This window comes from Salmo salar, chromosome ssa16, assembly GCF_905237065.1.
Source record: "Salmo salar chromosome ssa16, Ssal_v3.1, whole genome shotgun sequence".
Taxonomy (NCBI): Eukaryota; Metazoa; Chordata; class Actinopteri; order Salmoniformes; family Salmonidae; genus Salmo; species Salmo salar.
In genome coordinates this window covers 73,312,936-73,321,048 of record NC_059457.1, presented here as the reverse complement: position 1 = coordinate 73,321,048, position 8,113 = coordinate 73,312,936, and the positions used below count along the sequence as shown (strand labels likewise).

The 8,113-nt window shown below is 45.5% G+C and overlaps 1 protein-coding gene across 1 annotated transcript in view; it reads left to right on the top strand.

Moving 5' to 3' along the window:
- The first annotated feature begins 6,460 nt into the window (after positions 1 to 6,460).
- Positions 6,461 to 8,113, top strand: part of LOC106574467 (cohesin subunit SA-1) — a 52,080-nt gene continuing 50,427 nt past the window's right edge. The window contains exon 1 of the mRNA XM_045697731.1: positions 6,461 to 6,645. The gene's annotated coding sequence lies outside the window, so the exon portion shown is untranslated. The remainder of the gene's footprint in view (positions 6,646 to 8,113) is intronic.

Genomic DNA, 8,113 nt, shown 5'->3' with positions numbered 1-8,113 from the left:
TTGTTAGCTGTATTTTATATAAGTTGGGGTAATTATCAGTGTGTGTGTGTGTGTGTGTGTGTGTGTGTGTGTGTGTGTGTGTGTGTGTGTGTGTGTGTGTGTGTGTGTGTGTGTGTGTGTGTGTGTGTGTGTAAGGATAGATGATGGCTGCCTTGCTCTAGCAGCACGGTAATGATTGACTGCCCTGCTCTCTGCCTGCAAATAGAACAGGATAGAACAGAGGACTCTGCCCCTCATATATTATATATTACAATAGGAGAGAAAGAGAGCGAGAGAAGGAGAGGTGGGGGAGAGGGAGAGAGAGCGAGAGACAGAGGGAGAGAAGGAGGGGGAGAGAAGGAGAGGGGGAGAGAAGGAGAGGTGGGGGAGAGGGAGAGAGAGCGAGAGACAGAGGGAGAGAAGGAGAGCGAGGGGGAGAGAAGGAGAGAAGGAAAGAGAGAGAGAGAAAGAGAGAGAGAGGAGAGTGGAGAGAAGGAAAGGGAGAGAGAGAGAGAGAGAGAGAGAGAGAGAGAGAGAGAGAGAGAGAGAGAGAAAGAAAGAGGGGAGAAGGGGAGAATAAGAGGGAGAGAGAGAGATGAGGGGGGAGAGAGAGAGGAGGGAGAGAGAGGGGGAGAGAGAGAGGAGGGAGAGAGAGGAGAGAGAGGAGAGAGAGAGAGGGGGAGAGAGAGAGGAGGGAGAGAGAGAGGAGGGAGAGAGAGGAGACCAATACAGACACACCCACACACACAGTGGCTGTTTCTGCAAGGTATAGAAACATCACCATTACATAACTCCACTACTGTTGTTGTAGCCTTTCTAGAAGTGTGTGTACTACTGCCTCTGCCAAGAGGCACAGGTGGTAGAGGACGTGTTCTGTAACCACAGGGTTACTGGTTCAAGTCCTGCTCTGGCTGTTCCTTCTCAAGCCCTGTAGTACTCTTTATGTAAACACCATCTTAAAGTTTCCACAGTGATGTTCTGTTGCCATGCAGACACAGGGTCTCTGTATGGGCTGTGACCCTGTGTGTGTGTGTGTGTGTGTGTGTGTGTGTGTGTGAGAGAGAGAGAGAGAGAGAGAATATTCAGTGTAATTCGATTTGAGAATCTCTAATCCATCAAGTTGCCTACAAAAAAAGAATGACCCAGTCACACACACTCTCTCTCTCTCACACACAAACACACAGACTAAGAGAGAGAGTGTGTGCTTCAGAGAGTATTAATACCCCTTGGCTAATTGCACATTTTGTTTTGTTGGAGCCTGAATTCAAATTGGATCTAGATGTTTTTCTCTCCCCCATCTACACACAATACCCCACAATACAAAGTAAAAACGTTTTTAGAAAGGTTTGCAAATTTATTGAAAATGAAATACAGAAATATCTAATCATATTTGTAGAAGTACCTTTGGCAGCGATTACAGCTGTGAGTCTTTCTGGGTAAGTCTCTAAGAGCTTTCCACACCTGGATTGTGCAACATTTGCCCATTATTCTTTTCAAAATGATTTCAGCTCTGTCAAATTGGTTGTTAATCATTGCTAGACAGACATTTTCAGGTCTGGACATAGATTTTCAAACTGATTTAAGTCATAACTGTAACTCGGCCACTCAGGAACATTCTTGGTAAGCAACTCTAGCATAGATTTGGCCTTGTGTTTTAGGTTATTGTCTTGCTGAAAGGTGAATTCCTCTCCCAGTGTCTGGTGGAAAGCAGACTGAACTAGGTTTTCCTCTAGGATTTTGCCTGTGCTTAGCTCCATTCTGTTTCTTTTTCATCCTGAAAACCCAGTCCTTAACGATTACAAGAAAACCCATAACATGATGCAGCCACCACTATGCTTGAAAATATGGAGAGTGGTACTCAGTGATGTGTTGTGTTGGATTTGGACCAAACATAAGGCTTTGTATTCAGGACATAAAGTTAATTGCTTTTCTACAGTTTTTGCAGTTTTACTTTAGTGCCTTGTTGCAAACAGGATGCATGTTTTGGAATATTTTTATTTTACCTTTATTTAATTAGGCAAGTCAGTTAAGAACAAATTCTTATTTATAATGACGGCCTACCCCGGCCAAACACTCCCCTAACCCGGATGACGCTGAGCCAATTGTGCACCGCCCTATGGGACTCCCGATCAAGGCCAGTTATGAAACAGCCTGGGATCAAACCATGGTCTGTAGTGACGCCTCAGACCGCTGCGCCACTCGGGAGCCCATATTCTGTACAGGCCTCCTTTTTATCTCTCTGTCAATTAGGTTAGTATTGTGGAGTAACTACAATGTTGTTGATCCATCCTCAGTTTTCTCCTATCACAGCCATTCAACTCTGTAACTGTTTTAAAGTCACCATTGGCCTCATGGTAAAATTGAGTTAGGAAGGACACCTGTATCTTTGTAGTAACTGGGTGTATTGATACACCATCTTGATGTCTATAGTATTCTCTCTGGTGTGCAATCTGGTTTCCGCTCAGGTTATGGAAGTGTCACTGCAACCTTAAAGGTCGTCAATGATGTCACCACTGCCCTTTATTCTACGCAGTGTTGTGCTGCTATTTTTATTGACTTGGCCAAAGCTTTTGATATGGTAGACCATTCCATCCCATTGGGCCGGCTAAGGAGTATTGGTGTCTCTGAGGGGTCTTTGGCCTGGTTTGCTAACTAGCTCTCTCAACGAGTGCAGTGTATAAAGTCAGAAAATCTGCTGTCTCAGCCACTGCCTGTCACCAAGGCTGTACCCCAAGGCTCAATCCTAGGCCCCACGCTCTTCTCAATTTACATCAACAACATAGCTCAGGCAGTAGGAAGCTCTCTCATCCATTCATATGCAGATGATCAGTCTTATACTCAGCTGGCCCCTCCCCAGATTTGGTGTTAAATGCTCTACAACAAAGCTTTCTTAGTGTCCAACAAGCTTTCTCTACCCTTAACCTTCTTCTGAACACCTCCAAAACAAAGGTCATGTGGTTTGGTAAGAAGAATGCCCCTCTCCCCACAGGTGTGATTACTACCTCTGAGGGTTAGAGCTTGAGGTAGTCACCTCATACAAGTATTTGGGAGTATGGCTAGACGGTACACTGACCTTCTCTCAGCACATATTAAAGCTGTAGGCTAAAGTTAAATCTAGACTTGGTGTCCTCTATCGTAATCGCTCCTCCTTCAGCCCAGCTGCCAAATTCGACCATCAGATTCGCCACCAACGCTCCTTGTAGGACACATCACTGCACTCTGTACTCCTCTGTAAACTGGTCATCTCTGTATACCCGTCGCAAGACCCACTGGTTGATGCTGGCCTCCTTACTGTCCCTAGAATTTCTAAGCAAACAGCTGGAGGCAGGGATTTCTCCTATAGAGCTCAATTTTTATGGAATGGTCTGCCTATCCATGTGAGAGACGCAGACTCGGTCTCAACCTTTAAGTCTTTACTGAAGACTCATCTCTTCAGTTGGTCCTATGATTGAGTATAGTCTGGCCCAGGAGTGTGAAGGTGAACGGAAAGGCACTGGAGCAACGAACCGCCCTTGCTGTCTATGCCTGGCCGGTTCCCCTCTCTCCGCTGGGATTCTCTGCCTCAAACCCTATTACAGGGGCTGAGTCACTGGCTCACTGGTGCTCTTCCATGTCGTCCCTAGTAGGGGTGCGCCACTTGAGTGGGTTGAGTCACTGACGTGATCTTCCTGTCCGGGTTGGCACCCCCCCCTTGGGTTCGTGCCGTGGGGGAGATCTTCGTGGGCTATACTCGGCCTTGTCTCAGTATGGTAAGTTGGTAATTGAAGATATCCCACTAGTGGTGTGGGGCTGTGCTTTGGCAAAGTGGGTGGGGTTATATCCTGCCTATTTGGCCCTGTCCGGGGGTATCGTTAGACGGGGCCACAGTGTCTCCTGACCCCTCCTGTCTCAGCCTCCAGTATCTATGCTGCAATAGTTTATGTGTCGGGGGGCTAGGGTCAGTCTGTTATATCTGGAGTATTTCTCCTGTCTTATCCGGTGTCCTGTGTGAATTTAAGTATACTCTCTTTAATTCTCTCTCTGTCTTTTTTTTCCTCTCTCTCTATCTCTATCTCTCTCTTTTTCTCTCTATTTTTTTCTCTCTATTTTTCTCTCTCTTTTTCTCTCTCTCTCTTGGAGGACCTGAGCCCCAGGACTATGCCTCAGGACTACCTGGCCTGATGACTCCTTGCTGTCCCCAGTCCACCTGGTCGTGCTGCTGCTCCAGTTTCAACAGTTCTGCCTGCGGCTATGGAACCCTGACCTGTTCACCGGACTTGCTACCTTGTCCCGGACCTGCTGTTTTCAACTCTCTAGAGACAGCAGGAGCGGTAGAGATACTCTGAATGCTCGGCTTTGAAAAGTCAGCTGACATTTACTCTTGAGGTGCTGACCTGTTGCACCCTCTACAACCACTGTGATTATTATTATTTGACCCTTCTGGTCATCTATGAACATTTGAACATCTTGGCCATGTTCTGTTATAATCTCCACCTGGCACAACCAGAAGAGGACTGGCCACCCCTCATAGCCTGGTTCCTAGGGAGTTTTTCCTAGCCACCGTGCTTCTACACCTGCATTGCTTGCTGTTTGGGGTTGTAGGCTGGGTTTCTGTACAGCACTTTATGACATCAGCTGATGTAAAAAGGGCTTTATAAATAAATGTGATTGAAATTTGATTGATGCTTATTTATAAAACCCTCTTAGGCCTCACTCCCCCCTATGTGAGATATCTACTGCAGCCCTCCTCCTCCACATACAACACCCGTTCTGCCAGTCACATTCTGTTAAAGGTCCCCAAGGCACACACATCCCTGGGTCGCTCCTCTTTTCAATTCGCTGCAGCTAGCGACTGGAACGAGCTGCAACAAACACTCAAACTGGACAGTTTTATCTCCATCTCTTCATTCAAAGACTCAATCATGGACAATCTTAATGACAGTTGTGGCTGCTTTGCGTGATGTATTGTTGTCTCTACCTTCTTGCCCTTTGTGCTGTTGTCTGTGCCCAATAATGTTTGTACCATGTTTTGTGCTGCTCCCATGTTGTGTTGCTGTCATGTTGTATTGCTACCATGCTGTGTTGTCATATGTTGCTGCCTTGCTATGTTGTTGTCTTAGGTCTCTCTTTATGTAGTGTTGTGTTGTCTCTCTTGTAGTGATGTGTGTTTTATCCTATACTTATATTTGATTTATTTTTGTATTTTTAATCCCAGCCTAACCCCACAGAAAGCCGTTTGGTAGGCCGTCATTGTAAATAAGAATTTGTTCTTAAATGACTTGCCTAGTTAAATAAAGGTTAAATAAAAAATAAAAAATGAATAACTTCACCATGCTCAAAGGGATATTTCATGTCTGTTTTTTTATTTTTACCCATCTACCAATAGGTGCTCGACTTCGCGAGGCATTGGAAAACCTCCCTGGTCTTTGTGGTTGAATCTGTGTTTGAAATTCACTGCTCGACTGAGGGACCATACAGATAATTGTATGTGTGGTGTACAGTGGGGGCTGCTGAGGGGAGGACAGCTCATAATAATGGCTGGAACGGAGCGAATGGAAAGGCATCAAACACATGGAAAACATGTGTTTGATGGATTTGATATTTCACTCATTCTGCTCCAGCCATTACAACGAGCCCTTCCTCCCCAATAAAGGTGCCACCAACCTCCTGTGGTGGGGTACAGGTATAAAAAAAACAATGTTAAACACTATTATTGATCACAGAGTCCAAGCAACACATTATGTGACTTGTTAAGTAAATGTTTACTCCTGAACCTATTGAGACTAGCCATAACAAAGGGTTGAAAACTTATTGACTCAAGACATTTCGAAAAACTTAACTCCACTTTGACAGTATGGGTTATTGTGTGGAAGGCCAGTGACAAAAACATCTACATTTAATACATGTTAAATTCAGGCTGTAACAACAAAATGTGGAGAAAGTCAAGGGGTGTGAATACTTTCTGAAGCCACTGTATGTCGCAGATATTGAGATTGTCTCACCTCAACAGGACCAACTAATGTAGACAAGCTAAATAAAACCAGAGAGAGAGAGAGAGATTTTTGACAGATCAGATACTGAACCCAGATCATCTTTGCACTTCAAGACCATCTTAGCCCATTGAGCTAAAGCCTAGGCATTACAACTTGGAGCTAACATGACTCTTCAGGTCTCAGGCAAGATACTGCACTAACACTGTGACATGTGTGTATTGTAGCCTGGTAAATGGTGTTTTGAGGGGTAATCTAGATGTTATAGCCTCCTACATGTGTCCTCTGTTAAGGCCTACTCACCATCAAACCACCGACCAAAACACTGCCAGCCTAGCTCGCCCCTCCCTTCTACGCGTGCCCGTGGCTCTGAGCGCGCCCCCCACTGTTTCCCTCTTTTCGCGGGGTCCTGCAGTGCCTCCCCTCTCCTCGCCCCCGCGGCGCGCACCCGTTGTTGTAATCTCGTCTGTGTCCGCCAGGAGGCAGTAAGGTTGCAGTGAGAGGCTGCGCCACCAGAACAGCATTACAGCGAGGAAGGCTCCACCAGATGGCAGTTTAGGATTGTTCCTTTCTGTTCCAAGGCGCGGTTCCCGCTTCTCACGACATATTTACAATATTAAAATCTACACACTTTTATCAGATATATCGATTATTTTATTTCGGAAGACAGTAATCGATTGGTCAATGGCCGGTAAAGGTGAGTTTGTTGGTATTTTGGTTGTGTTTTTGGCTTGTGGGAAAGGGGAGACGGGTCTCAGAATCAAGATGGTGGATTCAGAGAGCGAGAGAGGGATGGGGAGAGAGGAGGGGGATGGGTGCTGCTCCGCAAGCTAGCGGAGAGGGAGCTGGATGTGCTTTCTCTCTCTTCCCTCTGTTCGGCTAGCTAGCTACATGATCGAGGGCCATTAGCAGGAATGTCTCAACATGTCAGATCGCAACAACGCACGAGAGACTTGACCGCTGTGTTTTGCTAGAATCACTTTTAATCACTCGCCCTTAGTTTTCCCGTTACTAAGCCAATGGGTGGGACGTGTTTTTATTGCTCTTGATAGACGGGCAGATTCAAAGCGTCAACAGAATGTTGAATGCAGAACCGTATTGTAACGTTACAGTGCCGCCTGCGCGACCTAGCCAGACATTGCTATTGTTGCTAGCTAACCCTAATTCATTGCATATGTGTCGGGTCATACATTTGGGAGCGAGGTAACGTTAGTGTTAGTCAGGTTGCTGTCACCAGTGCTATTTGACATCCATCCTTGCCAATCTATCACGCCATTCGTAGAAATCCTGCAGAAATGTCACCTGTAACGTTAGCAACATTGTTTCCTGTTTTCCCACCCATTGTTTTGACATGTTACTTATTGTGCCGAGGTTCAACGTTGGCATTCTTGACAAATTGCAATATTTTGACTAGTATATTATTTTTTTTGTACGTGCAGCTAGCTAGTTTGCTAAGCCACTCCGCCCCTTTCTCTGCTGAAGGAAATTTAGCGGGGAAGTGTGTGAGGGGGGATGGGTTTCAGTCCTGTTGGTGTCCATGCTCCCCACTCCAGACCTCACTCTCACAACCATCCATTCTTCTGTCACAAGCCAGTTATGGGTTAATGAGGAGATCTGTTCACTTATACCGTTTCATATCCACATCTTTCTTTATTAATTAACTTGGAAATATGGAGTTTGAGAATATTTGGCCAAGTGAGCTAGCTGGCTACCTTAAGCCTAACTCTTTGAAGATTGTGTTACACACCCAACTTCACTGCTCTTTGTATAGAGTCTAGAGTGTGATGTTTACGGTGAAAGGCTATACGGACAGCTTGTGTCCCAGTGATCATTCACTGATTGTAAACAAAGTGGTTATGCAACAAGCTGAGCCATGTGACTTAACACCAGCAGACTGAACTAGCAGCCTACTGTAGGCTATGCATCCTGGAAGACCAACTGACTGTAAACTACCACTGGTGCTAGAGATACAATACAACTTTATTGTCCCACATTGTAATGTTCCTCGTCTCCTTTTGCGTAGAACATACAACATAGACTGGCAATATTTAGTACACAGCCATAAAACACCACACACTGCAGGCCAGGATATGGCAGGCCAGGATATGATCACTTGGCAGGGCTGTTCTTGACAGTTATTGGTTGAGTAGTGTGACTTGGTAAGA